The sequence below is a fragment of the Pan paniscus genome, chromosome X (assembly GCF_029289425.2).
Source record: "Pan paniscus chromosome X, NHGRI_mPanPan1-v2.0_pri, whole genome shotgun sequence".
Taxonomy (NCBI): domain Eukaryota; kingdom Metazoa; phylum Chordata; class Mammalia; order Primates; family Hominidae; genus Pan; species Pan paniscus.
In genome coordinates, this window is record NC_073272.2 from 11,303,133 (window position 1) to 11,327,501 (window position 24,369).

The 24,369-nt window shown below is 46.2% G+C and overlaps 1 protein-coding gene across 1 annotated transcript in view; it reads left to right on the forward strand.

Moving 5' to 3' along the window:
- Positions 1-24,369, forward strand: part of TBL1X (transducin beta like 1 X-linked) — a 274,014-nt gene that overhangs the window by 32,374 nt on the left and 217,271 nt on the right. Inside the window, exon 2 of the mRNA XM_055106596.2 lies at positions 3,239-3,308. The gene's annotated coding sequence lies outside the window, so the exon portion shown is untranslated. The remainder of the gene's footprint in view (positions 1-3,238; positions 3,309-24,369) is intronic.

Genomic DNA, 24,369 nt, shown 5'->3' on the forward strand with positions numbered 1-24,369 from the left:
CTAGAGGGCTGAGCTGGGACAGAGCTCCCAGTAGTTTGTTCAGGAGCACTGAGAGCCACAGCAGGTGCTGATCCAGCTCTTGCCTTCTTCGCGAGTATCTGACAAGTCTGCAGAGACCGCAGGAGCCTGGCTACTCCTTGAGTTCACTGTCTTGGAGCAAGCCTGTGGGGGAATCACATGCCCCCCCACTCTAGTGCCCATTGGGGACATGGTGGAGGGAGTTTCCCTATTTGCAGTTAGGGTTTGCGTGCTGTCCGCGAGCTTGGTTTCCCCTTTGGGTTGCACAGTGCTGAGATCTGAGCCCAAGGCAGTTGGCACATTAATGATGAGACAGAGGAGGCTTTGCTGTGTTCCACATCTATCAGGCTGCTTTGCCCAGGGAGACGCCCCCCTTGCTTGGGGTCTTGGGCTTGGGTAGGGGTTCTGGAATGACTCCCCTCCAGCAGGCTCTGCCTCCTTGGCTCCCTTGATTCAGAGAGCAGTGCAGTGGCTTTGTTGAGGAGCAGCCCCTGTGGAGGCGCTCATGGGTGACAGGCTGTGGCTGAATAGTGGACAGCCCTGGTCACTGACATTAACATGGTGCAATAGAGCCTTCTTATGTGTTCCTTGGTTCCCACTGCCCTTTCATGGTCGGGTGTCCTGATTGTCTGTGGCTAGACTATGCCAACGTGATCAGTGTCCTTCCCAGAACCCCTGAAAGAGGATCATAGATTGAGATGTCTGTCACCACCCCTGTCCATTGCAGAGTCACATACATGCTAGAGACCAGCTCGCCCTTGATGCGACCTGAGGACCTCGCCCGCTAGTCATTACAGGGAGGGGAAAGACAATAAAAAGATGAAAGAGAGTGCTGTCCCTGGTAATGGAAGTTACTCATCATTGTACCAGTGGGCAGCCACATAGGGATCGGTCGGAAGAGAAAGGGGAAAGAGTGAATAAAAAACGCTGATGTTTGTGAGGCCGAGAGAGGAACAGAACTATTACTACTGGTCAAGGGGGCCATCCACTTAAAATGTTCACATCCTGTTTCAGCCACAAGCTGGCCAAGATCATCACATAAAGGGACAAACGTTGGCCCCAGAAAGAACGCATGGTCATCTTGAGTCAAGGCTGTCTCATTTGATGTCAGAATTCTTAAGAGCTGCTCTGGCTAGGTGCAGTGGCTCATGTCTGTAATCCCAGCACTTTGGGAGGCTGAGGCGGGTGGATCACCTGAGGTCAGGAGTTCGAGACCAGCTTGGCCAACATGGTGAAACCCTGTCTCTACTAAAAATACAAAAATTAGCCGGACGTGGTGGCAGGCACCTGTAACCCCAGCTACTTGGGAAGCTGAGGCAGGAGACTCTCATTTGAACCTGGGAGGTGGAGGTTGCAGTGAGCTGAGATCAGGCCATTGCACTCCAGCCTGGGCAACAAGAGCAAAATCCTGTCTCCAAAAAAAAAAAAAAAAAGAACTGCTCTTGGCTGGGTGCGGTGGCTCACACCTGTGATCCCAGTGCTTTGGGAGGCTGAGACGGGAGGATTGCTTGAGCCCAGGAGTTCGAGATTAGCATGGGCAACATAACAAGACCCCATCTCTTTAAAAAATTAGCCAGGCATGGTGGTGTATGCCTGTGGTCCCAGCAACATGGGAGGCTGAAGCAGGAGGATCGCTTGAGCTCAGGAGTTGGAGGCTGCAGCGAGCCATGATGGCACCACTGCACTACAGCCTGGACAGCAAAGGAAGACCCTGTCTCAAAAAAAAAAAGAAAAAAAAAAAGAAAAAAAAAGCATCCAGGTGTGGTGGCTCACACCTGTAATTCCAGCACTTTGGGAGGCCGAGGCAGGCAGATCACCTGAGGTCAGGAGTTCGAGCCCAGCCTGGCCAACATGGTGAAACCCCGTCTCTACTAAAAATACAAAATATTAGCTGGGTGTGGTGGCGGGTGCCTGTAATCCCAGCTACTCGGGAGGCTGAGGCAGGAGCATCGCTCAAACCCAGAAAGTGGAGGTTGCAATGAGCTGAGACTGCGCCATTGCACTCTAGCCTGAGCAACAAGAGCAAGACTCCGTCTCAAACAAACAAAAAAAACTACTCTCCAAACAGAACCTGCACCTACCCAATTGTGGTGGGTGCCCCTCCTGGGGCTCCTGCAGTAGTGGTGGTGTGGGAATTGAGAATCTTGCAAGTGCTATGAGGGAGCTGAGACACTGAGTGTGGCAGGGCCATGTGCCCAGAGCATGCACAACCCATCCTAACGTCTGCCGGGGAAGGTGGGGGATTTCTGCGCATTGCTTTTCAACCAGAAAGGTAATTTTTGTTCCCCAGGGGACACTCGGCAATGTCTGGAGACAGTTTTGGTTGTCACACTGCGTTAAGGAGTGCTACTGTCATCTAATGGATGGAGAGCAGGGATACTGCTGAACATCCCACAGTGCACAGGGCGGCCTCACAACAGCCAAGACCACCTGGCCTCAAATGTCAGTAGGGCTAACATCCAGAAGCTCTGCGAGTCTGTGGGAAGCCCTGGATGCCCCAATCCTCTTTCATTTTCTTCTCACCACGTAGGACAGTTTAGCTGGACAGTACACAGGACTCATTCAAGGGGTCATGAGAGGAGACCTCATAGCATAAGGGTCAAGTACAAGGACTTTGCAGTCAGACTGACGTGGGTTTCAGTCCCCACCCATCCTAGTGGTGTGACCGAGAGCAAGTTGGGCATAGTGACATCTGTCTTGATTGACTTTGGAGTTTGACAGGCAATACATGCAAAGTTCTCTATTCCCATGTCACTCAGAGTGAGTGTGCAAAACATACTATTGTTGGCATCCATCGTCATAAGAGTCACTGTGAACATGGGTGAGCTTAGCACCTTGTGGCACGGGGCTGTGGTGAGGGACTCAGACAGCTTTATGATTGAGTTTGGGCCTCAGCGAGATGGCAAAGCTATGCTTCTCTTGCTCCTTGGACCATGGTGACCTGTGAGGACCCCTGGGGGCTGCCTTCTCCACTGTTGCAGTTCAGGGAGCTAAGGCCAAAGGCTACTGCAATGGTGGACTCTGGGGTCCCCCTGGTGACAAGGAAGGGACTTTGAGCTTTGGAATGCCCTGGGCTGAGTCTTGCCACCTGCAGGTTTGTGAACCTCATCATGCCTTGTTTTTAGCACAACAAAATGGGATAATACTGACTTTATTATTGACATACTATTATGCTGTTTTCAGGTATGTGACACTGCTGCTATTTTACTGTTTCTTCCAGATTTCCGTGAGGGTGGAAGAAAATCATACCATATCAGATGCCTCGCAGAGCACCAGGCCCACCGTGAAAGGTACAGCAAATTTTACTTCCCTCTTCTTGCCTCGTTGGAAATTCTTTCCTGTGAGATTTCCTCCCCTCCGCCCTCTGCGCCTTCTGCCATAGCCTATAGCCTCCTCTGGGAGTTCTTGGATAATTTTGTTGCCTTATACCTTTGCAATTTCCAGTATGGTAGCCATGGGCCACATGTGGCTGTGGAGTGCTTGAAATGTGGCCAGTCTAGATTGAGATGCCTTGTAGAAGTATAAAATACACACTGGATTTCAAAGACTTAGTTCAAAAAGAAAGAAAGCAAGGTATCTTATTGATAATGTAATACAGTTTACATGTTGAAATGATCACTTGGATACGTGGAGTAAAATAGAATGTATTATTAAATGTAACTTCACCTGTTTTCTTTTGACATTTTTTTGTGGACCCAGAAAATTGATAGACAGGTGGATTTCCTTCACACTTACACACTTGTCTTGCTCAAGACCAGCCCTGCTTCCTCACTGGCTGCTCAGTCAAATGCCTCCTCCAGTTTAAGCTGTCCATCACGGGGCCACCCATTATGTGTCCATCTCATCTTCTCTGCTCAGTGCCTGTGCAGGCAGCTGGTGTTCCTGCTCCTCCTGCCCAGCTTTGCTTATGATGCTAGTCTTGAGTGCAGGCTGCTGAGCTTCTCACCTTTCTTCCCATACATGTAGAACCTCTCCTCCAGAAACATGGGGTACTTACCAGCTGGCAAGGAGCAGAGCTGGGGTTCACATTCATTTCTGTCTTGCTCCAAATCCATGTCCCTAATAGACTACTCTCTCCAATTGCTTTGTGGATGTAAACACATAGTAAGTTCCTAGAGAGCAGGGACCATTTTTATTTCTTTCATCTCTGCTGTTCAAGACCTTTCTAAAGCTTTTTTGAAAGAATTAAGATTTCTAGTCTCTTGCCCTTCCACTTTCTGCTATGTGAAGACACAGTGTTCCTGCCCTCTGCCCTCTGGATGCTACAGCAACAAGGTGCCATGTTGGAAGGAAGCAGAGAATATCCCTCACCAAATAATCAATCCTGCTGGTGCCTTAATTGTGAACTTCTCAGCCTGCAGAACTCACGAAGGTCATCACCATATAGGCTGATTGATCTTGGACTTCCAAGCCTCCAGAACTCAAATCAGTGAATTTAAAAACATTTTACAGAGGGCGGGGCCAAGATGGCCAACTAGAAGCCACGGTGTTGGGAGGCTGCTATCAGAAAAGACCATAATAAGCGTGTGAATCCTTCATCAGCAACCAAGGTATCCGGGTTCTCTCATCAAAATTGACTAGAAGGCTGGCGTGACCCACAGAGAGAAGGAAGAACAGTGTGGTGTGGTGGCCCACCTGAGAGTCACATGGGGAAGGGAACCCCCTCACCCCAGATAAGGCAGGCGGTGAGTGAGCACGCTACCCAGCCGGGGAAACTGCTTTTCCACAGAACTGTGAAACCCACGGATTGGAAGATCTCACTCGTGAACCCACGCCACCGGGGCCTCGCGTCCCAGCCCCGGAACACACAGATTCTTACAGCCTCTCAGCTGGAATCTGCTTAAGCTTACCAAACTCCTCGGGGAGGGGTGACCAGTACCAGCTGCAGCTGCCTGCTGTCTAAGCCCTTTGAACTCCTGCAGGGAGGGGCAGCAGCCAGCACTGGCACTGGCAACTGCCTAACATGCTAAGCTCCCTGGACAGGGGGAAGGGTGGCACCCATTTCTGTAGCTACAGGCTACGCTTTTCCCCTGCTAGAGCCAGGGAGGCTGGACAGCTTGGTCCCAAGACTTGTCGCCACAGCCCAACACACTGGCTGTGGCAGTCTGCGGCTAGAGTGCCTCTTCAGGCCCAATCCCAACCCATCCTTTCTTAGTTGGGGTGTGTGTGTGGGGGGGCGCTTCCCTGCTGGATCTCCAATAACTCCAGCCAGAGGCTAAGGGACAGAATTCGGATCTCCTGGGCCTCAGCCCATAGGGGAGGGGTGGCCGCAGTCTCTGCTGACCAGCAGATTTAGCTTTTCCTCCTGGTAGTTCCAAGTAATCTGGACAGCCCAGACGAGTGGGTTTCCCCCAAGCAAAACACACCCTCTCCACCAAGGGACAGAGTGCTCCATTAAACGGGTCCTGCTCCCTGTGCCACCCAACTGGGTGAGACCCTTCAACAGGGTTTGTCAGATACCCTCTGCAGGAGCGATCCTACTGGCATCAGGTTGGTGCCCCTTGAGGTCAGAGGTCCCAGAAGAAGGAATAGGCACCCATCTTTGCTGCTCTCCAGCATCCTTAATGACATCTCCAGGCATGGGAGTGAATCAGATGAATAAGGCCTGAAGGTGAACCACCAGCAAACTGCAGCAGCCCTACAGAAGAGGGACTGGACTACTGAAAGAAAAACAAGCAGAAAGTGACAACAACAGCATCAACAACAACAATCAAATAAAAGGTCCCCACAAAAATCTCATCCAAGGGTAGCAGCCTCAAAGACTGAAACTAGACAAACTCAAGAAGATGAGAAAGAATCAATGAAAAAATGCTGAAAACCCAAAAGGCCAGAGTACCTCTTCTCCTCCAAATGATTACAACGTCTCTCCATCAAGGGCACAGAACTGGACGGAGGATCAGATGGATGAATTGACAGAAGTAGGCTTCAGAAGATGGGTTATAAAAAACTACAATGAGCTAAAGGAGCATGTTCTAACCTAATTCAAAGAAGCTAAGAACCTTGATAAAAGGTTAGAGGAATTGCTAACTAGAATAACCAGTTTAGAGAGGAACATAAGCAACCTGATGGAGCTGAAAAACACAGCACGAGAACTTTGTGAAGCACACACAAGTATCGTGAAGCATAAACAAGTATCAACAGCTGAATCGACCAAGTGGGAGAAAGGATATCAGAGTTTGAAGACCACCTTACTGAAATAAGACATGCAGACAAGAATAGAGAAAAAAGAATGAACAAAGCCTACCAGAAATATGGGACCTCATAAAAAGACTGAACCTACGATTGAGTGGAGTACCAGAAGGAGGTGGGGAGAATGGAAACAAGCTGGAAAACACACTTCAGGATATTATCCAGGAGAACTTCCCCAAACTACCAAGACAGGCCAACCTGCAAATTCAGGAAATACTGGGAACACCATTAAGATACTCTATGAGACGATCAACCCCAAGACACATAATCATCAGATTTTCCAAGGTCGAAATGAAGGATAAAACTAAGGGCAGCCAGAGAGAAAGGCTAGGTCACCTACAAAGGGAAGCCCATCAGACTGACAATGGACTTCTCAGCAGAAACTCTACAAGCCAGAAGAGATTGGGGGCCAATATTCAACATTCTTAAAGAAAAGAATTTTCAACCCAGAATTTTATATCTAGCCAAACTAAGCTTTCTATAAAATCCTTTCCAGACAAGCAAATGCTGAGGGATTTTGTTACCACTAGGCCTGCCCTGCAATGTCTCCTGAAAGAAGCACTAAATATGGTAAGGAAAAACTGGTACTAGCCACTGCAAAAACACATGAAAATATAAAGACCAATGACACTACAAAGAAACTGCATCAACTAGTACAAAATAACCAAATAGCATCATGATGACAGGATCAAATTCACACATAACAATATTAACCTTAAATGTAAATGGGCTAAATGCCCCAATTAAAAGACACAGACTAGCAAATTGGATAAGGAGTCAAGACTCATTGGTGTGCTGTATTCAGGAGACCCATCTTACATGCAAAGACACACACAGGCTCAAAATAAAGGGATGGAGGAAAATTTACCAAGCAAATGGAAAGCAGAGAAAAAAAGCAGGAGTTGCAATCCTGGTCTCTGACAAAACAGACTTTAAACCAACAAAAATAAAAACAGACAAAGAAGGGCATTACATAATGGTAAAGGGAACAATTCAACAAGAAGAACTAACTATTCTAAATGTATATATATGCACCCAATACAGGAGCACCCAGATTCATAAAATAAGTTCTTAGAGACCTGCAAAGAGACTTAGACTCCCACACAATAATAGGGGGAGACTTTAACACCCCACTGTCAGTATTAGGTCAGTGAGACAGAAAATTAACAAGGATATTCAGGACTCGAACTCAGATCTGGATCAAGTGGACTTAGTAGAAGTCTACAGAACTCTTTACCCCAAATCAACAGAATATACATTCTTCTCAGTGCCACATGGCACTTATTCTAAAATCAACCACACAATTGGAAGTAAAACACTCCTCAGCAAATGCAAAAGAACTGAAATCATGACAAGACAGTCTCTCAGACCACAGTGCAATCACATTAGAACTCAGGATTAAGAAACTCATTCAAAACCACATAATTTCGTGGAAATTGAACAACTTGCTCCTGGATGACTCCTGGGTAAATAATGACATTAAGGCAGAAATCTAGTATTTCTTTGAAACCAATGAGAATAAAGAGATAATGTACCAGAATTTCTGGGACACAGCTAAAGCAGTGTTAATAGGGAAATTTTGCACTAAATGCCCACATCAGAAAGCTAAAAAGATCTCAAATCAGCACCCTAACATCACAATTAAAAGAGCTAGAGAGGCAAGAGCAAACTAATCCAAAAGCTGGCGGAAGGTAAGAAATAACTAAGATCAGAGAAGAATTGAAGGTGATAGAGACGCAAAAAAGCCCTCCAAAAAATCATTGAATCCAGGAGCTGGTTTTTTGAAAAAATTAACAAAATAGATAGACTGCTAGGTAGACTAATAGAGAAGAATCAAATAGACAATAAAAAATGATAAAGGGGATATTACCACTGACCCTACAGAAATACAAACTACTATCAGAGAATACTATAAACACCTCTATGCAAATAAACTAGAAAATCTAGAAGAAATGAATAAATTCCTGCACGCATACACCCTACCAAGACTAAACCAGGAAGAAGTTGAATCTCTGAATAGACCAATAAGCTCTGAAATTGAGGCAGTAATTAATAGCCTAGCAACCAAAAAAAGCCCAGGACCAAATGGATTCACAGCTGAATTCTACCAGAAATACAGAGGAGCTGGTACCACTCCTTCAGAAATTATTCCAAACATTTGAAAAGGAAGGACTCCTCCCTAACTCATTTTATGAAGCCAGCATCATCCCAATACCAAAACCTGGAAGAGACACAGCCAATATCATACTAAATGGGCAAAAGCTGGAAGCATTCCCTTTGAAAACTGGTACAAAACAAGGATGCCCTCTCTCACCACTCCTATTCAACATAGTATTGGAAGTTCTGGCCAGGGCAGTCAGGCAAGAGAAAGAAAGAAAGGGTATTCAAATAGGAAGAGAGGAAGTCAAGTTGTCTCTGTTTGCAGATGACGTGATTTTGTATTTAGAAAACCCTATCATCTCAGCCCAAAAACTTCTTGAACTGACAAGCAGCTTCAGTGAAGTCTCAGGATACAAAATCAATGTGCAAAAATCACAAGCATTCCTTTACACCAACAGTAGGCAGGCAGAGAGACAAATCATGAGTGAACTCCCATAGACAATTGCCACAAAGAGAATAAAATACCTAGGAATACAAGTAACAAGGGATGTGAAGGACCTCTTCAAGGATAACTACAAATCACTGCGCAAGGAAATAAGAGAGGACACAAACAAATGGAAAAACATTCCATGCTCATGGATAGGAAGAATCAGTATCATGAAAAGGGCCATATTGCCCAAAGTAATTTATAGATTCAATGTTGTTCCCGTCAAACTACCATTGACATTCTTCACAGAATTAGGAAAACCTATTGTAAATTTCATATGGAATCAAAGAAGATCCCACGTAGCCAAGACAATCCTAAGCAAAAAGAACAAAGCTGGAGGCATCATGCTACCTGACTTCAAACTATACTACAAGGTTACAGTAACAAAAACAGCATGGTATGGGTACCAAAACAGACATATAGACCAGTGGACCAGAACAGAGACCTCAGAAATAACACCATACATCTGTAACCATCTGATCTTCAACAAATCTGCCGAAAACAAGCAATGGGGAAAGGATCTCCTTATTCAGTAAATGGTGCTGGGAAAACTGGCTAGCCATATGCTGAAAACTGAAACTGGACCCCTTCCTTACACCTTATACAAAAATTAACTCAAGATAGATTAAAGACTTAAATGTAAAACCCAAAACCATAAAAACCCTAGAAGATAACCTAAGCAATACCATTCATGACATAGGCATGGGCTAAGAGTTCATGACTAAAACACCAAAAGCAATTGCAACAAAAGCCAAAATTGACAAATGGGATCTAATTCAACTAAAGAGCTTCTGCTCAGTAAAAGAAACTATGATCAGAGTGAACAGGCAACCTACAGAGTGGGAGAAAACTTCTGCAATCTACCCATCTGACAAAGGTCTAATATCCAGAATTTGCAAGGAACTTAAACATATTTACAAGAAAAAAACAACCCCATCAAAAAGTGGGCAAAGGATATGAACAGACACTTCTCAAAAGAAGACATTTACACAGCCAACAAGCATGGTAAAAAGCTCAACATCACTGATCATCAGAGAAATGCAAATCAAAACCTCAATGAGATACCATCTCATGCCAGTCAGATGGCGATTATTGAAAGGTCAGGAAACAATAGATGCTGGCAAGGCTGTGGGGAAATAGGAACGCTTTTACACTGTTGGTGGGAATGTAAATTAGTTCAACCATTGTGGAAGACAGTATGGAGATTCCTCAAGGATCTAGAACCAGAAATACCATTTGACCCAGTAATCCCATTTCTGGATATATACCCAAAGGAATGTAAATCATTCTGCTATAAAGATGCATGCACGCGTATGTTTCTTATAGCACTATTTACAATAGCAAAGACATGGAACCAACCCAAATGGCCATCAGTGATAGACTGGATAAAGAAAATGTGGCACATATACATCGTGGAATACTATGCAGCCATAAAAAGGAATGAGATCATGTCCTTTGCAGGGACATGGATGAAGCTGGAAGCCATCATCCTCAGCAAACTAGCACAGAAACAAAACCAAACACCGCATATTCTCACTCATAAGGGGGAGTTGAACATTGAGAACACATAGACACAGAGAGGGGAACAACACACACCAGGGCCTGTTGGGGAGTGGGGATGAGGGGAGGGAACTATGAGGGTCAGTAGGGATGGTGCTACTAATTAGGTAGTAGGGTGCTGCAGCAAACCACCATGACACACATACACCTGTATAACTAACCTGCACGTTCTGCACATGTATCCTGTTTTTTTTGTTTTTGTTTTTTTTTTTTTTTAGAAAAAGCCGGGTGCGGTGGCTCACACCTGTAATCCCAGCACTTTGGGAGGCCAAGGCGGACGGATCACAAGGTCAGGAGATCGAAATCATCCTGGCTAACATGGTGAAACCCCGTCTCTACTAAAAAAAAATACAAAAAATTAGCCGGGCGTGGTGGCAGGCACCTGTAGTCCCAGCTACTCGGGAGGCTGAGGCAGGAGAATGGCATGAACCCGGGAGGCGGAGGTTGCAGTGAGCTGAGGCGACAAAGCGAGACTCTGTCTCAAAAAAAAAAAAAAAAAAAAAAAAAAAAGATTTCTAGTACATTGCCTGAAAGAACCCTTGGATGAAGTCAGACACATGGGTAGTATGAGACCCCAGATAGCATCATTTTGTATGTATAGAATCGCTTTTTTTTTTTTTTTTTTGAGTCAGGGTCTCACTCTGTCACCCAGGCTGGAGTGTAGTTATGTGGTCATGGCTCACTGGAGCCTTGATCTCCTGGGTTCAAGTGATCCTCTTGCCTCAACCTCCCAAGTAGCTGGGATTACAGGCACACGCCACCATGCCTGGCTAATTTTTGTATTTTTTGTAGAGATGGGGTTTTACCATGTTGCCCAGGCTGGTCTCGAACTCCTGGGCTCACGCGATCGGCCCACCTCAGCCTTTCAAAATGCTAGGTTTACAGGTATGAGCCACTGTGCCTGGTCTAGAATTGCTTTTAGTGGATGATTTTTTGCTGTCACTGTTAATGGCGTGCATTTTCTGAGTTATCAGAGATGGCCCTGCATGCTGCGAGTCTGTGTTGACTGTACTGTTGGCTGTGTGTGTGGAGGGCAGGAAAGTGCCGTCCTTGCTGTAACTTGTGTTATTAATGATATGGACACTGTGAGTTGCTTCTAGAGAGCTACACCTCACTTCCGTGTCAGCAAATGAAGGCCCAGGAACTGACAGCGTTCCCTCTAGCTTTAATTGCGGTATAATCACCACACCCTAACATTCTCCTGTTTTACCTTTGGCAACATCTAGAGTTTGGTTTTCACAGCTGATGGGGTGGGGGTGCTACTGGCATTGGGTGGGTAGAGGCCAAAGATGCTGCTGGGCATCCTACACTGCCCAGGACAGCCCCCCACAAATTATCCAGCCCTAAATGTCTACAGTGCCACAGGTGAAATCCTGGACCATAGGGTAGACAGATTTGACTGGAGTGGAGAAATTGTATCCTGGAGTAAGTGGGATTTGGATTGCAGTTAGTGCAGAGCTTGTGTGTGTGGAACGCCTTGGACACTGGACTAATCCAAGAAGTTGGGTGGGGAGGAGGGGGGCTTTTTCTTTAGGTCCTGGAAACCATTAAAAACCTTTGAACAGGTGCTTTAGAAAGACAAAACTGGCATCTGTCTGAAGGATGGATTACAACAGGCACCAGCAGACTGTGGCCCACGGGGCCGTGTCCAGACTTGGCACACAACCACGCCCATTCATTCATGGGTTGTCTCTGGCTGCTGTGATGGTTAACTTTATGTGTCATCTTGGCTAGGCCATAGTATTCAGATATTTGGTCAGGTACTTAGGAATGTTGTTGTGAAGGTATTTTTTAGATGAAATAAACACATCAGGAGACTTTCAGTAAGGCAGATGACTTCCATAATGTGGGTGGACCTCATCCAATCAGTTGAAGGCCTTAAGGAAAAGACTGAGGTCCACCAAAGAGGAGGGAATTCTACCAGTATCCTGCCTTTGGATTTGAGACTGTGACATCTGCGCTTTCCTGGGTCTCTGGCCTGCTCTGGAAAGTTTGGGCTTGCCGGCCTCCACAATTGTGTGAACCAGTTCCTTAGAATCTGTCCATCTGTCCGTCCATGCATCCATCCATCCATCCACGCACGCACACATAAACAAACCCTATTGGCACTGTTTCTCTGGACAGCCCTGACTAACATCACTGCTTTCTTGCCACAGCAGCCAAGTTGAATACGTGCTTGTAAGTACAGGGATTGTGTGGCCCACAAAGTAGAAAATATTTACTCTCTGGCCCTTTACAGAAAAAAGGCCAAGCATTGGATTTGGTAAGTGAAGTCCTTCCATGAAGTCCTTCCATGGAACTGAGAAGTGCTGAGTCAGTACTCATGGGAGTTAAAACAGAGAAACTGTAAAAGCCAAGAGGGCTCAGGATGGTGATAATCACGGTCTTTCATTCTTTTCTCCTGTGCACATTTGACCCGCTGGCATGCAGGAGATTTAATCTCTCTAATCCAGAATGTGTTTTAGGGAATGGCTTGCCTGGCTTGTGGGTTGAAATGTTCTCTCCTCAGATGTGGCTCCTGCAATATCAGCTCACCTGATGACAAGAAGTGGAAGCCATGTAACCACCTGAGACGCCAGTTAATTAGGGTTTATCAGAAAGACAACCTGAACCCCTGTGGGATGTGCTGTGGGTGAAGAAAAGATACCAGTATTCTATGATTCCAAATAGGAGATTTTAAAAATTCTACCCCTGGAGGATGGGTTGGCATTTGTCTTCCAAACATAGGTTAAATACGTTTTATTTCTGTCTGTTTTGTACACATTTTAATCATTTTCCAGCTCACAATCACAGTTGGTACTTCTCAATTCTCAGTGAATTGTGTAGTGAAATTGTTTGCAACATCATACTTTGGAAATGACGTTGGCAATTAAAGTTTTGGTCCAAGTTTAATAATGAAGACTATTTGAAAGGCCAAAACCGATGGATGCTTTTGAGATGAAATAGACATTTGGGAAGAAAATGAGGGCAGGTTGTCTACTTCTTCACATTTATCTGTTTTTTTTTCTTTTTTGAGAGGGTCTTGCTCTGTTGCCTGGGTTGGCGTGCGGTGGCACGATCTCAGGTCACTGCAGCCTCAACCTCTGGGGCTCAAGTGATTCTCCCACCTCAGCCTCCCAAGTAGTTGGGATTACAGACACATGCCACCACTCCCAGCTAGTTTTATTTTTTTGTAGAGATGGGGTCTCCTTATGTTGCCCAGGCTTGTCTTTAACTCCTGGTCTCAAGTGATCCTCCTGCCTCAGCCTCCCAAAGTGTTGGGATTACAGACATGAGCCACCTTGGATTACAGGCATGAGTCACCACGCCTGGCCTTAACATTTATCTTGATGACACTGAAATCGTTGATGTGTGCCAAGGGGGTTCCTTTTTCTAAATGGAAGCTCACTGTTTTGGGTATCCATGAATTCATCATAGATATGAAGAGAAAGTTTGAAATGCCCACCAGCTGTCTGTGGTAGCACCTACATTTGTGTTACTCATGACCAATGTTGCTTTCAAGTTTATGACACGTGGCACCCCCTGAGCTTAACTACCTGGTTGCTAATGTCTTTGGACATCACTGTATTTGTTATGTCAGGGTTCCTTTTGCTAATTGCTCTTGTGGGCTTTCAGACTTTCTCTATGTACGTTTTTTTGTTTTTTGGGTTTTTTTTTTTTTTTTTTGGTTTTTTTTTGGGAGATGGAGTCTCTGTTGCCCAGGCTGGAGTGCAGTGGCGTGATCCACTGCAACCTCTGCCTCCCGGGTTCAAGTGTTTCTCCTGCCTCAGCATCCCTAGTAGCTGGGACTACAGGCATGCGCCACCACGCCTGGCTAATTTTTTGTAGTTTTGGTAGAGATGGGGTTTCACCACGTTGGCCAGGCTGGTCTTGAACTCCTGACCTCAGGTGATCCTCCCGCCTCAGCCTCCCAAAGTGCTGGGATTACAGGCATGAGCCACCGCACCCGGCCAGTGTAAGTCTTTTGAAACACAGACACCTAGTGCCTTTCCCGTGAGTCTTTCAGGGAAAGATTGAGTTCCGTGTCAGGTTGGAGTTGCTGATCAAGCGACTGACTATACGGCTTCCTAGCCCCCTTTATTTGAAAAACCAGCGTGGTCTTCACTTTTCCCTTGAGCCTACAACCACAGGGTGCCTGTTCATGTATTTCCAGGACCTTATGCGGCTCCTTTGCTCTGCTTATTCCGAGAACCAAGCCTTGGGACTGTGCATTTTGAATACAAATGAAGGCACCTGGAGGAAGCCCCCAGAGTCTCGGCACAGTTGAGGAAACAAACAAAGCATGCTACACGTGCAGGAAGATCCCTCTTTAATTCCTATGATGACCTCTCTGCTTTTTTATTTTTTAAGTTAAAAGGAGTCAATGCTTTGGGTTTTGTTAGACTGGACAAGGTAGCAAGTCATATTAAATTAACCCAGGTTGTTGCTTGAGTTTTCATTGAACTTAGACTCTACTGACGAGTATAGTCAGCAGAAATTCCCCTCACGAGGTGGCCTGATGGTGTACTCCAGTGGGGGGTGCAGAAGATTTGGAGGGATCTGCTTCCCGACTGGGGCAGGTTAACCTCTTTCTACCTTAGTTACCTCTTTGCACGTCCTAAGAGCACCTGATTATCAGATCCTTAGGAGGATTCACTGAATTCGTCCACTTGGAATCCACATGGAAGGCTGCCTGGCATGTAGGAGGTACCCAGTAAATTTTAGACTCCTGTTATTTTTGCCAGTTGGATTCAACAGATGTTTGTTCCCTGGACTAGTGTTTCTCACCTGGGGGTGATCTGCACCTAGGGGACATTTGACAAAGTCTGGAGACATTTTGGGTTGTCACAACTTGGGGAGGGAGTGTTACTGGCATCCAGTGAATAGTAACCAGGTGTATTAGTTTTCTGTCGCTGTAAAGGAATACCTGAGACTGGGTAATTTAGAGGTTTATTTGGCACATAGTTCTACAGGCTATACAGGCATGGTGCCGGCATCTGCTTGGTTTCTTGGGAGGCCTCAGAGCTTTTGCTCATAGCAGAAGGCAAAGGGAGAGCAGGTGTCTCACATGGCAAGAGAGGGAGCAAGAGACAGAGGGAAGGCTAGGCTCTTTTAAACAACCAGCTCTTGCATGAACTGAGGGAACTCACTCAGTACCAGGCGGAGGGCACCAAGCCATGGTTCCTCCATGAACCAAACACCTCCCACCAGGCCCCACCTCCAGCAGTGAGGATTACCCCACTACATTTCACTGTGAGATTTGGAAAGGGAAGACATCCAAACTATGTCACCAAAGATGCTGCTAAGCATCCTACCTTGCACAGAGCAGCCCCCATAACAGGGTTACCTGGCACCAGAGTGTCAGTAGTGTTGAAGTTAGGCTACACTGTAGTTCACTTGCTTATTGTGTGTAGGAAGACTGGAGGCCAGTTACCTGGCAATAACAACAACAACAACAACAAAACCCCCTCAAACCCAAAACAAAAAAACCCCACATGACACTGTGAGTTTTTTTTTTTTTAATTTGCAGGAGATTGAGTCTTAATCCAGTTGAAGACCTTTATTTCCTTGCTAGTTACAGAGAGGTTTTTCCTGGTTCGTTGCCTGTGTTTGTTGCAGTTAGTTTTTATTGACCTTTCTAGGGTTCATGTGTGTCCCTTGGGTTTGCCATGTTTTGTTCTCCAAAGCCCCAGGAGGGTTCCCCAGTAACAGAGACTGTGTTAGATTTTTAACATTTTCTTTTACTTTTTGTTTTAAATGATTTCTTTTGATTAATTACACACTCACACTGCGTTGCAAACATAGTGCTGTCAGATCCCAGTACTGTGTCCTTTACCGGCTTTCCCCAAGGGGAGTGGCTTCTCACAGGATCATAGAGCAGGAAAACCCAGGAAATCCACGTTGGTGCAACACAGTTACCTAGCCTTGGAGCCCTTACTTGGATTTCACCCTTTTTGCGTGTACTCATTTGTGAGTTGCATGTTAAAGATGAGAGTCAGTAATATATTTCCAAATGTCAACAGAACATAAATTGAGCAGAAGAGTTTATAATGAGATGGAGGATTGAGCAGAAGAGCTCATAGCGAGCCAGGGCGAACAACCTGGCGAGGAGCTCCTTGACTTTCTTGGAGGCCGAGGTGGGAGCGTTGGTGACAACCCCCGGGAAGGCAGATGTTATCAGGAGTTAAAATGGGATGTGTGTACCGCTCATGTGTGTATGGGGTGTGCTCCTTTTGTTTTTGATGCTGAAATGAGACAAATCATTTCCCTTTTAAGCTCCAGGCAGACTGATGGAGGGGGGAAAAATAACACCCAACTTACTGCAACCTGAAATCCTTTGCCTTGGATCCACTTCCTAAGTTCCTATAGTCCTTATTTTATAAACTGATAAAACAACTTTTCTCTCTCAAGTGATGATCATCTTGTGTTTTACACTAATTAAGCCCATATACACCTCCCTTTGGAATTCCTTCTTCTGATCTGCTTGGCCTGTTTGCCAGTTGTCGCCTTACTAGGAGAATCAAAATGTAAACTCATAATAGACAGGAACCCAACATCATCAGCACAGGATGTGGCAGAATGATTTTTCTTTCCCACCTCTTGCTGAGAAGGCAATGAGATTGGAAATGGCAAACACCCCAGAGTTCTGTAACTCTGAGTGTGGAGGAGGAGGTGGCAGCCCTTGACCTCAGTAGCGGAGCCAGATCATCGAACATCCCCGTCCAGGAATCTGGACATGCACTGGTCTAGAATTCAGCACAGTTTCCTTTGGTCTGGGGATTGGGAAGCTCTTTTTGTGAGTGAGGCATGGAGTGAAATTGCAGAAGCCTGCGTGACTTGTAGAAACCGAAGCCAGGCTCGTTTACTGCCTTGCACAAGGGAGATATGATAAGACAGAATTTATTTGTGAGTGTCGTCGATGCCAAGGAGCCTGTCCAACATTTATAGAGGCTTTTGGGCTAAACGAAAAAGGGTTTGATCTCTCTGTGGAGACAGAAAGTAGATGAGTGGTTGCCTAGGACTGGGGCTTTAGGCGGGTAAGAGGTTGTCACTGCTAAAGGGTACAGGGCTAATGGAAATTCTTGAAATTGTGTTGATGGTGGCTGCACAACTCTGCAGGTACTAAAAGTTGTTGAGTTGTACTCGAAATGGGTCCATTGTATGGCATGTGTTTTATATCTCAATAAACCTGTCAAAAAAGGGTGCAGGACCACTGTTTTTGTACATGTCCTCAAAATACTTCCTGTAATCTAGTGTGGTCACAGCTGCTTCATGTGCACGGACATAGTGTCAGTGTCATTGTGGAGATAGCAGTTTCAGATTCGCTGGTTCCAGAAAATGTGTCCCTGCCTGTTATCTCCGTGTTGCCACAATTAAGAACCAAGGGTCCATAACAAGCAGTGAAACCATGGTTCATATCAGAGGAAGTGGGGTGGTGTCATCTCTTTTGTATTTTTCTCTTTTCTCTCCCCCACTGCCTTTGCCCACTTCCTTCTCCACAATAAAACAAAAGAGAGAAAGCAAGAGATAAGTGGCTGAGCTGAATGTGGTCCAGCCCTTTAGAAGAGGGGAGTACACATACCGGAGGGAAGATAAGCGATAAAGAGCCTTTCTCTAGGGCCAGCACAGATAGAGATAAAGAGAGAGCCACAGGCACACTGGCCAAGCATCAGCTCCTCAAGCATCCATCTCACTATTCAGGGTGGGGAAATACTTGATACCTCAAGTCCTCTTTATCATCGCTGATGAAAACTGACATAGGTGATTTCCTTTCGGAGCATTTAGGGAGAATGCAAGGGAAATTGACAACACACTTGGTGCAATTGGGTAACCAGTCTTTGTGTTGCCCTCCAATGACTCTTGCTTGGAAATGATTGGAAGCCCATCGTTTTAAGTCATTGGAACGACTGTCCCCTTCATAAAGCATGATGTAGCAAAATGAAAAGCATACTTCTGGTTAAAAGTGTTTTTCAAAAAAAGCTTACCACATTGAGGAGGTCATTTCATATTTCCTGATATTCAGCAATTTTGCTGTGAGCTTTGTAGAGTTGTTCTGGTGCTTAGTTCAAATAAGAAAGGAATTACTGAAATTGCACATTAAGTTAAAAAAAAAAATCAGGGTTTTGGGTCCTGAGACTTGTTATCTAAACATCTGTCTTGCTATTTTGTTACAGCACAAAGTAGGTATTGTAATACATCTTCGTTATAAACTGAGTACTATACAGTCTCTGGGAGAGCAGAAGAAACGTGGTAGGAAGGAACCACCCAGGGTGGGTAATGACAGAGTAGAGATAGTCAGATAGGGCCGGAGACAAGGCCAGGAAAGGCGAGAGGAAGAGCCTGCAGGAATGAGTTTCTTGCACGTTTGAGAGCTGGACCTGCCAAGAGGGTAAGGCCAACATCTGTGTGTGTTCTTTGAGGAAATCCGAGTAGCCTGCCCTGCCTTTGACCCTCTGCTCTTTGAACTGTGGATTCCTTCCCATACACCTGTGCGTTCTCAGTGCCGTGGTCAGATCCCCAAACAGACACCAAACCCCGACCTCCGAGGCCCAGGCAGGAGCGTAACCCAGCCCCAAGGGGAGATAAAGACAGAAAGAATCAGTATTATAGCAGGGACCTTTTTCAGGAATCTGCCTTCTGCAGGGCAGTGCCCTAGGTGCATTCAAGCCAGCATAGCAAATCCACATCACTAGAAAGACTCTTTCCGTTTTATAACTTGGGAAACTAAGGCCAAGGCAGTGACAAATGCCAGGTCCCCAAACTCTGAACTGCAGATCTGCAAGCTGAATGGCGGCAGGTGGGCCAGTGGGATTTTAAAGCCGTGTGCTTTTCAGGGCACCCTGGTGCTTCTCCAAATGCCGGAAGGGTTTCCTTGAAAATTCATAGCACTACTCAGTCAGGATTCTGTAGGACAGTGCCCTGGGGAGTGCATGAGTGGATGGTTCTGTGGGTAGAAGCCACGAGCTGAAGATAGTTTTACATGTTTGAAGAGTAAAGAGACTGGGAGCGGCGGCTCATGCCTGTAATCCCAACACTTTGGGAGGCTGAAGTGGGAGGATTACTTGAGCCCAAGGAGTTCAAGACCAGCCTAGGCAACATAGCAAGACCTCGTCTCTAAAAATAAATAAAATAAAATAAAAGCCAGGCATGGTGGCAGTGCTCCTGTAGCCCCAGCTATGCGGGAGGATTGTTTGAGCCCAGGAGTTCGAGGCTGCAGTGAGCCATGTTCATGCCACTGCACTCCAGCCTGGGCAACAGAGCCAGATCCTCTCTCAAAAAAAAAAAAAAGAAAAGAAAAAAACAGTACCTTGTTGATACATGGAAATGATGTGACATTCAGATAAAGTTTTACTGGAGCTCCGCCATGCCCATTCATGGACATATTTTCTATGGTTGCTTTTTCACTACAAGGGGTGTTGCAACCATGGCAACAGACACTGTCTGTCTTGCGAAGCCTAAGATATTTGCTCTCTGGTCCTCTGCAGAACTAGCGTGTAGTTCTGAGTGCTTGAAGGCACATACCATCTTGGTGGTGTGACTTGGACTTTCACCTCTCCTGATCCCTTCTTCATTTCCACCCTATTCTCATCTTGCCTTGCTTGCAGAAGCCTGGTATTTCACAATTCGGGAGTCACTTACTTCATGTGAAGTCTTGTCCCAGTTAAAGTGCCAATAGTCCTGGGAGAGGTAATACATTAAACCTTATCAGTTATTTATACCTCAGGATTGGAAGGGATTGTTGCTGGCTTTGTCCTATAACAGCTGCAACCAGAGGACAGAGCCTAAGGGCTGTTGCATGAAATGAGGGAGGTGTGGGTCACCTCTGTGCAGGGCATGAGAAGAGAGGAGGCTGGGTCATCTGAAAGATGACCTTCGTTCATGGCCTTTTTCTGTATCCTCCTCAGTCACCCAGAAATTGGGATTGTTGGTGACAATCTTTTGGGAATTGGTGTTAGCTTCGGAGAGCCACTTAGCCTGAAGACCCTCCTTACCCCGTTATCATAGAACCAGAGTGGTGGCCACACACGCAGACTGTCCATGCTGACGTGTAAGGCAGGGCCCATGGGTAGGAGGTGGTGGAGCTGGGATTTTACATGGACAGCCTTCTGCTCCCCTGGTGCTTAGCTACATTCTAGTGCCTTCTGTGCAATGCCAGCTTAACATACATATGAAGTGTGCTGACCCATCTCCTGCCTTTGCGTTCACTATTTTAGATGGTTGTGTCACCTTGAGCCTGGACTAGGGAGCTAACACGTGAAGGAGATGCCGCGTGGTTTCTGTCTTGTCCATGGTACGTGGAATACATTCCCCTCAGTAACATTATGGTTGAGACATGGAATGCCACAATGTACAGTTGCCACCATATGGTATACTTCATATATATACACATATATATTTATTTAGTTTATTTTAATTTTTTTAGAGACAGAGTCTTGCTCTGGTGCCTAGGCTGGAGTACAGTGGTGCAGTCGTAGCTCACTGCAGCCTCGAACTCCTGGGCTCAGTGATCCTCCCACTGCATTGTCCCAAAGCGCTTGGATTATAGGTGTAAGCCACTGGGCCCGGCCTACTTGTATATTTTTCATTGCAAATGTACATTTCAGTTACGTTGTGGGCTTTAAAAAGCCTTTCTAGGCTAGTTGGGAATTTGACCCTATTTTTTACAGCATAGTTTCTAGGAGAAAAACATTTCTGAGGAAGTAACAAAAGAAGACTTGGGCTGTATCCCATTTTTAATTTAGAGAGCACTGTCATTTGAAAATTTCTTCTCTCAACATGTTTTCTTTTTGAGACATGAAGTAGGCAGGCAGGATCTTTTTTACAGTGGCGCTGGTGTCTTTGGGAAGCGGCTTCCTTGGTTTGCCTTTGCGCATTTTCTTTCTTGACTTCTCCAGGCATTCAGCTGCAGGCATGTACCTCTGCTGCTGGGAGAGTGGCAAGGAGAGGGGGTTGGAGGAACGGGGATAAAAATTAGCTGGAATTCAAAAACGGCAGTGACAGCCCAGATGATTTTTCATGCTAACCTACTTTAAAAGCTGCCAGAATAATTGTGGAGTGGGAAATCTCTCATTTCTCCTGTCCTACTCTGACAAGATCTAAAAATAACTTTGAGGAGATGGGCATGTGGCCCTTTGATCTCCTTGGCCTGGAGTATTTCTTGGTAGGAGCAGAGCTTACAAGAAGGTGTTCTTCAATGAGTGTTCTGGCAGTCGGAGTTGTGGGTGGGGCTGATTACTGTAATCTTCCTTCGTCATTGAACGATTTCATCTGCCCCTGGTTTCCATTACTTGCTGCTCTAAATATTCCTCTCCCCGCACCTTCCTTTTATGTAGCCACAAACTGGAATATGTGCATGGAAAACCCAAAGGAGGCAAATCCCACTTACACTGCAGAACTTTGGTGCTGGATTTAGCGGCTATTTACCAAGCACCTCCTCTTCCAGAATAAGTAGCACAGATCTTTGACCGCCCCCCGCCCCCCACCGAGGGACCGTGGTCTAGTTGGAAGACACAAGGCAGAGGTGTAAAAAGGGAACTCTGGAGATAGGAATTTGAAATGGGGCTGAGAGCTGAAGAGATGGCCTGGGGCTAGAGACCAGGGAGATGGGAGGAGGGGCTGTTCCTTGGAAGGGTGTGCCCCTAAGAGATCCTGAAGAGTGAGCAGAGATTGATGAGAGGCGAGAGGAGACCTAGAGTTATCAGGGCTGCAGAGGTGTCCTTGGCACATAGAGGCCATAGTATCCACGTTGGCTTCCAGGGTAGGGGCAGTGCATCTGCGGCTGGCTGAAGATGGAATAAATGGGATAGTGGCTAAAAAGATGGGGGTATTGGGGGAACACCTCTCCTTGGAGTGGTCCTCCTTGCAGATAAGGGGAGACGTAGAACAGCACTTGACAGGGAAGCTGGTGTTGGGGGAAGGATTTTTTTACACTAGGGGAGACTTGTGGTTGAGTTAAACAGGTTCTAGAGGCCAGGAATGGTGGCTCATGTCTGTAATCCCAGCACTTTGGGAGGCCAAGTTAGGAGGATTGCTCGAGCCCAGGAGTTGGAGACCAGCCTGGGTAGCAGCAGCATAGAGAGACCCTGTTTTTACAAAAAATACAAAAATTAGCTGGACATAGTAGCATGCACCTGTAATCCCAGCTACTCGGGAGACTGAGGTGGGAGGATAACTTGACCCCAGGAGTTGGAGGATGCAGTGAGCTGCAGTTGTGCCACTGCGCACCAGCCTGGGTGACAGAGGGAGACCCTGTTTCTAAGGGGAACAAAAAAAGAAGTTAAAGAGATAAGATAAAGAATGGGGGGAGGGGACGTATTTTTTGCAGGAGGGAAATTTTGAGGGTTTTTAGCCTTGGAAAAGGAGCAGAACAGATGGGAAGGTCGTAAACGTGGAACCTTTGGAAGCAGAAAGGAAGATGATTTCTCTTAAAAAGTTTTGCCTAGAGATGACTAATGTGAAGGTCTTGGTGTTTTAAGGGAGCAGGGAAAGCCAGAGGTGGTGGGTCCGGTGGATGCAGGAACTGACCCAGGCTTTCAGATTGTACACTGGGGAGCAGAGAGTGCGTGCTTGGGGGTGGGGAGGCTGCTGGCCAGGGCTGACCTCCTTCCTCCCATGACCCCTGCGTAGAATCAGAGTAGCCTCATTTAGTGTACTTGAGTCAAGGCCTTCTGTTTAAGAGCTTATTTGAACTCATTACAGTCATCGCATGGTATCCTTGGGGGATTGGTTCCAGGACCTCCTGCGGATACCCAAATGAATGCACACTCAAATCCTGTAGTCCTCTCAGCAAAACCTGCTGATAGGAAAAGTCAGCCCTCTGTGTCCATGGGTTTTGCATCCCCAGATACTGTATTTTCCATCTGAATTTGGTTGTGAATGCAGAACCTGCCCATAAGGAGGGCCAATTGTATTTATTGAAAAAAATCCGTGTTGTTCAAGGGTCAGTTATAGTTTGAACTACAAAAAGCAAGCAACCAAACAAAACCCCCCAAAACCAAAGCTTTAATTGGTTAAGTCAGAGCAGACTAAAAAGGACTACATGCCCAGTGGAACTTTCTGTATAGTCTAGTAGCCATGTCTGGCTATGAAGCACCTGAAATGTGGCTCATGCAACAGAGGAATTGAATTTTAAATTTTATTCCTTTTAAATATATATTTTTGTCTTTCTTCTTTTCTTTTTTTTTTTTTTTCCCTGAGATGGGGTCTCGCTTTGTCACCCAGGCTGAAGTGCAGGGTCGCGATCACGGCTCACTGCAGCAGCCTTGACCTCTTGGGCTCAAGCGATCCTCCCACTTCAGCCTCCCAAGTAGCTGGGGCCACAGGCATGAGCTACTTTGCCCGGCTAATTTTTTAACTTTTGTAGAGATGGGGGTCTCGCCATGTTGCCCAGGCTGGTCTCAAACTCTTGGTCTCAAGCAATGCTTCCACCTCGGCCTCCCAAAGTGCTAGGATTACAGGTGTTGAGCCACAATGCCCAGCCTAAATATGTATTTCAGTAGCTCCATATGGGGAGATGTCTTGGACAGAGCAGGTTAGCCCGTGAGACTCTCTGGTCCTTGAGTGAGAGAGAAGGATGAGGGCTTGCAGATGATCCCAGTGGGCTGGTTCTGGAAGCGAAACCTGCAGGCCCCATGGCTTGGGGAAGGCTGACCATAGCAGGTGGGAGGAGCTCTCTGAAGGCCAGGGCTGAGCACTGGTGGAGAACAGGGCCTGTGCTCACGTATCCCACACCCCAGAACTTGGTGTGCTGGATTCCAGCCTTGTGTGCTTCTCATTATGACTATGTATATGCCAGGAGGGTTGGGACTGTGTGATTTTTCTTCTTGCTTGGATGCTCGAGAGTTCTTCATTAATTAGTGAAGGAAAGCTGGCTCTAAGGAGAAGCAGTTGAAGTGGAGTTCATTGCCCCCACTTCTCTGCAGCAGGAATGCCTTGTCCCTCCTGCCTCGGTTGAACTCACTTTCTCAGGCTCCCACCTTTGAATGGAGGCTCTTGTCAGGCTCTCCATCCCCAGCGACTCTGTTGACATTTCCCCA